The 6,664-nt window shown below is 43.3% G+C and overlaps 1 long non-coding RNA gene across 1 annotated transcript; it reads left to right on the forward strand.

Moving 5' to 3' along the window:
• The first annotated feature begins 4,078 nt into the window (after positions 1-4,078).
• On the forward strand, positions 4,079-5,959 carry LOC140396082 (uncharacterized). The gene is made up of 2 exons (XR_011936444.1): positions 4,079-4,239; positions 5,694-5,959. It is a non-coding gene; the product is annotated as an uncharacterized lncRNA (long non-coding RNA).
• The last annotated feature ends 705 nt before the right edge of the window (positions 5,960-6,664 follow it).

Raw genomic sequence — 6,664 nt, forward strand, 5'->3', positions numbered from 1 at the left:
TGTGCTGTTCAGGAGGGTATTCAGGGCATCCTCGCTTCCTCATGCCTCCACAATTGGCTACTTGTTGAGGGTGGTGCAAACCAAGGGGAAGCATGTACTGTATGCTTCGTGCTATTCATTGGGGTGACCATCATTGTTCCAGAACGATACTGTCCATGTGGTATCGCCTTCCGTGATCCTGAAACAAAGAATGCCTGAGCAATATTCCACAGTGGCGCCATAGAACATAGAACATAGAACATAGAACATAGAACGATACAGCGCAGTACAGGCCCTTCGGCCCACAATGTTGCACCGAAACAAAAGCCATGAGTTTAGACATGCTAACTAACATGCTTGTCTATCTTTTGACATTCCAAAACCCAATCAAATGAGCGAACTGTCATGAAATCCCCACACAGAAGGAAAAGAGCAGCAGATACCAGGCGGCATTAATACCTGGAGGCTCCCCTGCATATCACACCCCATCCTGACTCAAACATATATCCTCGTTCTTTCACTGCCGCTGAGTCAAAATCCAGAAATATCTCCGAACTGCATCGTGGGTGTATCGACTTCTCAGGGGGACTACAGCTTTTTTAAGAACGCAGCTCAGCATCAGCTACTGAAGGCAAGCAGAGATGGGAAATAAATGCTGGCAAACCTGTGGTGCCCATATGCTGTAAATGAATTGTTAAAATAGCTAATGTGGTACTGTTGTTTAAGAAAGGTAGCAGGGATAATCCTGGAAACTATAGGCCGGTGAGCCTCACGTCAGTAGTAGGTAAATTATTGGGGGGAATTGTCAGGCACAGGATTTATACCCATTTAGAAACAAATTAACTCATAAGTGATAGACAGCATGGTTTTGTGAAGGGGAGGTCTTGCCTCACTAACTTGATCGGGTTTTTTGTGGAGGTAACAAAGATGAGCGATGAGGGAAGGGCGGTGGATGTTGTTTACATGGACTTCAGTAAAGCCTTTGACAAGGTGCCTCATGGCAGACTGGTACAAAAGCTGAAGTCACGGGATCAGAGATGAGGTGGTAAGATGGATACAGAACTGGCTCGGTCACAGAAGGCAAAGGGTAGCATTACATAAGAACATAATAACTAGGAGCAGGAGTAGGCCATCTGGCCCCTCGAGCCTGCTCCACCATTCAATACGATCATGGCTGATCATTTGTGCACTCAGCTCCACTTTCCGGCCTGAACACTATAACCCTTTATTCTTCAAAAAAACTATCTGTCTTTATCTTAAAACATTAATGAAGGAGCCTTTACTGCTTCACTGGGCAGGGAATTCCATAGGTTCACAACCCTTTGGGTGAAGAAGTTCCTCCTAAACTCAGTCCTATAATCTACTTTCCCTTATTTTGAGGCTATGCCCCCTAGTTCTGCTTTCACCCGACAGTGGAAACAACCTGTCCGCATCTATCCTATCTATTCCATCCATATTTTTATATGTTTCTATAAGATCCCCCCTCATCCATCTAAATTCCAACGAGTAAAGTTCCAGTCTACTCCACCTCTCCTCGTAATCCAACCCCTTCAGCTCTGGGATTAACCTAGTGAATCTCCTCTGCACACCCGCCAGTGCCAGTACGTCCTTTCTCAAGTAAGGAGACCAAAACTGAACACAATACTCCAGGTGTGGCCGCAGTAACACCTTATACAATTGTAGCATAACCTCCCTAGACTTCAACTCCATCTCTCTAGCAATGAAGGACAAAATTCCATTCACCTTCTTAATCACCTGCTGCACATGTAAACCAACTTTTTGCGATTCATGCACTAGCACACCCAGCTCTCTCTGCACAGCAGAATATTTTAATATTTTATCATTTAAATAATAATCCCTTTTGCTGTTATTCCTACAAAAATGGATAACCTCACATTTGTCAACATTGTATTCCACCTGCCAGACTTTAGCCCATTCACTTAGCCTATCCAAATCCCTCTGCAAACTTCCAATATCCTCTGCACTTTTTGCTTTACCACTCATCTTAGTGTCGTCTGCAAACTTGGACACATTGCCCTTGGTCCCCAACTCCAAATCATCTATGTGAATTATGAACAATTGTGGGCCCAACACTGATTCCTGAGGGACACCACTGGCTACTGATTGCCAACCAGAGAAACACCCATTAATCCCCACTCTTTGCTTTCTATTAATTAACCAATCCTCTATCCATGCTACTACTTTCCGCTTAATGCCATGGATCTTTATCTTATGCAGCAACCTTTTGTGTGGCACCTTGTCAAAGACGTTCTGGAAATCCAGATATACCACATCCTTGGCTCCCCGTTATCTGCCGCACTGCCGTCCTCAAAAAATTCCACTAAATTAGTTAGGCACGACCTGCCCTTTATGAACCCATGCTGCGTTTGCCCAAGGGACAATTTCCACCCAGATGCCTCGCTATTTCTTCCTTGATGATAGATTCCAGCATCTTCCCTACTACTGAAGTTAAGCTCACTGGCCTATAATTACCCGCTTTCTGCCTACCTCCTTTTTTAAACAGTGGTGTCACGTTTGTAATTTCCAATCCGCCGGGACCACCCGAGAGTCAAGTGAATTTTGGTGAATTATCACTATTGCATTTTCAATTTCCCTAGCCATCTCTTTCAGCACTCTGGGATGAATTCCATCAGGGCCAGGAGAATTGTCTACCGTTAGCCCCATTAGCTTGCCCATCACTACCTCCTTAATGATAATAATCCTCTCAAGGTCCTCGCCTGCCAAAGCCTCATTTCTATCAGTCACTATCATGTTATTTGTGTCTTCCACTATGAAGACCGACCCAAAAAACCTGTTCAGTTCCTCAGCCATTTCATCATCTCCCATTATTAAATCTCCCTTCTCATCCTCTAAAGGACCAATATTTACCTTAGTCACTCTTTTTTGTTTTATATATTTGTAGAAATTTTACTATCTGTTTTTATATTCTGAGCAAGTTTACTCTCATAATCTATCTTACTCTTCTTTATAGCTTTTTTAGTAGCTTTCTGTTGCCTACTACAGATTTCACAGTCCTCTAGTCTCCCACTAATTTTGCCACTTTGTAAGCTTTTTCCTTCAATTTGATACTCTCCCTTATTTCCTTAGATATCCACGGTCGATTTTCCCTCTTTGTACCGTCCTTCCTTTTTGTTCGTATAAAAAATTGTTTGGAAGGTTCTCCACTGTTCCTCAACTGTTTCACCATAAAGTCTTTGCTCCCAGACTACGTTAGCTAGCTCTTCTCTCATCCCATTATAATCTCCTTTGTTTCAGCACAAAACACTCGTGTTTGATTTTACCTTCTCACCCTCCATCTGTATTTTAAATTCCACCATATTGTGATTGTTCCTTCCGAGAGGATCCCTAACTATGAGATCATGAATCAATCCTGTCTCATTACATAGGACCAGATCTAGGACCGCTTGTAGGTTCCATTACATACTGTTCGAGCACACTACCGTGGATACATTCTATAAACTCCTTCTCAAGGCTGCCTTGACCGAACTGGTTAAACCAATCGACATGTCGATTAAAATCCCCCATGATAACTGCTGTACCATTTCGACATGCATCAGTTATTTCTTTGTTTATTGCCTGCCCCACCATAATGTTACTATCTGGTGCTCTTAGAGTTCTCCGATCAGTGACTTTTTCGCCTTACTATTCCTGGTTTCCTCCCAAATGGATTCAATCTTATCATCCATAGCACCGATGTCATCCCTTATTATTGCCTGGATGTCATCCTTAAATAACAGAGCTACTCCACTTCCCTTACCATCCACTCTGTCCTTCTGAATAGTTTGACACCCATGGAATTTAACTCCCTGTGCTAAACCAGCCCTATCACGTTTCACTCTGTTAAATTAAATTATATGTAAATGATGTAAATGTTCTATGTGTAACACCTTATGGGTTCAATCGAATGGGAAGATCTGGACTGACATTCAAAGGCAAACTTGTGATCAGCATAGGACATCGCCACTTTAGGAAAAGTATTAATGGGACGTCTCACAGGCAGAATGGACACCCCCCCGATTACATTGGCACAATCCAGTCACACCCAGATTATGTGATTATAAATGCAGCAAATCTTCCGAGTAAGCTTTCAGAACACTTCCACGCCAGCTTTCTGATCTAGATCCCGAGGAATTCTGAGGAAGATGGGAAGAGCGGTGCTTTCCCTGCTATGTTTCCTGCTGATGACTCAGTTCATCACTTCTGATGACATTTTCGCCAAAAGAGGACCCGAAGTTATAGGTTGATGAATTTCCTCATCTTCCAGCAGCTATTGTTCAGCAGGGTGTCAACCAAATGTTTTCCTTTATTTGTCTCACTTTTATTACTTATTAATTATATTACTGCACAGGAATTGGACGTTTCTGGCAAGGGGATTAACCCTTCTTGAGCTCTAAATCCCGAGATGCAGTGGAGGGCAGTGCTTTCCCTCCAGTACGAATACCCCATACCGTGCTGTTATTGGGCCTTTATTAGGCACAGAAATCAGTGAAGGTTTTAATTCCAATCGGGCTGATGGGCGTCATGGTGAGGCGACATGTATGTGTGCATGTTCCCATACAGAGGCTGTCATTGTCCATCTATCTGGTGGAGGTGGCGCTTTGGAAAGTTGCTGTGGAAGGAGATTTGATGAGTTTCTTCAGGGAATCTTGGAGGGGCCCACGCACTGCTGCCGCCATGCGGCGGGCTTGATAGTGGGCGTCGCGGAGGGGGGGCGGGGGGTGAGGGGTGCGGCGTGGCGTAAAGGAAGTGGATATTATGGGTTGCGGCTGTAGTGCTCATCAAACCAGACGGTTTCTCATGTGGAGCCTCTTTAATTTTGTGAGGGTCACTCACCCAGGTCATGGGACAATATTTGATCATCAGCTAAATTTTGCTTTGATAAGTACGTACTGCTTTGAGGAATAAGCAGGTGAGTTACCCGCCGTCAAATGAGAAACCTCTGATCTCCTCTTGTGTTCACATGATTAACCCGGCTAGTCCAAACACATTTCACCTCCCGGGATAATCTCATGTAGCTAAACTGGCGGATTCAGCGGCATTAATGCCGTTCAATCTCAAGGGCCGATATTTGGAGTCTCTCCTGTAAAAATGGAATAACATGGCATTTCACTGACAGAGAAACAAATACACATGTTTGCTGATCCGATTAACCTGGCAGATTCCATAAAGGTGGGGGGTTATGCGACCTGCGGTTCAAGGAAACAAATTACATTAAATGGGTATCTGTCCGATAAAAATAGGAACTGAGTGAAAACGTTTTGCGTTACTTTCTCAGGCAACATGGCCGGACACTTTCCATCCTGTGAAATTCCATTCGCTGTTCATGGCACTTTGCGACTTGCAGGGTTCCCTATAATACAGAGCTGGACGTCCACACCCCGATGTTAAAGATCCATTCTGCTTGGTGAGCGGCAAGATTCTACAGAAATCGTTCGACACAATAGTTCGAACTTGACATTGCTCTGTTCCAGATCTCAGAAAGCGCGGTTATTATTTGATCCACGCTGCTAAAATCCACCTGGGCTGTACTTTACGGAGAGGGAGAGAGAGATGTGCAGTTTAATTCAGAGAGTTGAATATATGTGTTTCATCTTTAGTTCGAATATCACCGACAACCCCACAGTTTAAACACTCATTTCTGTCCTAATAGCTACAAGGATATTAATTAATTATTTTGCCATCTATAATTCCAGATATCTGCAGCCTGATCGGAAGGGGTATATGCAGGGTTGGCAGATGTTACGTACAAAACGTGGACTTCGGAGCATGTGAACTATTGGGATTGTGCTGCACTTCAATCCTGTGAACGCTGCAGTGACTGAACTTCAATAGCCAACGCTCTCAAAATCAGGAATGAATGGATAACTTTAACCTGGGGGAAACAAAAACAGCTGGCACCATGTCTCTGCTGTCTGCATAATTTGCTGTACTCAGAAATAAAATTATATCTTTGATCACAGTCCATCCCTTATTTCCCTTTAGTATCAGGGTGCCTGAGGATAAAGTTCTTGGTGTGGAATTAGGGTTAAATAATATAGAGTGTGAGAAGTACCGCTCACCTTTTAATAATTTACACTTAGTCAAATTCTGAAGAAGTATTTATTATCGATCTTGCAAGAGCGGGTGCCTCCAGTAAGCAACAGCAGACACAAAGAATTCACACATCATCACTTAGTTATATACAATCCATGAAAATACAATCCATGGGAAACCATCCCTGAGAAACACATCCCACAAACTATAGAAAGGGCAGTTCCCTTATCAGTGATCCCTTATTTAGCCTCCCCCTTGCATAGTGGTTTCTGTCAGCTCCTGGTATATCCTTGGACCGTCAGTTAAAGATAAGAATGAGGCCCCCTGCTTGCACCTGCTATCTTCCCCCTTGCTTAGCAATTTCTGTTATTGTACATCCCGTTCTTCCCCGAAGGTCAGCCTTGTACATAGTTACAACAACTCGCTCACTATAGCTTACTCAGAACTTGACATGTTAATTTTCCCATCAGGCCTCATTGTTGACATTTTAATTGCGAACCAGAGTTTATACATGTAAAACCAACACAAAATGTTAATTTCTCACAAATCCCCCTTTTTTTCTTTTTACTCTTGTTGCTTTTTACACTTTGTAGCCTCTTCTAACCTACCCCAAAATTGTCCAACATCCTCT

This window comes from Scyliorhinus torazame, chromosome 19, assembly GCF_047496885.1.
Source record: "Scyliorhinus torazame isolate Kashiwa2021f chromosome 19, sScyTor2.1, whole genome shotgun sequence".
Taxonomy (NCBI): domain Eukaryota; kingdom Metazoa; phylum Chordata; class Chondrichthyes; order Carcharhiniformes; family Scyliorhinidae; genus Scyliorhinus; species Scyliorhinus torazame.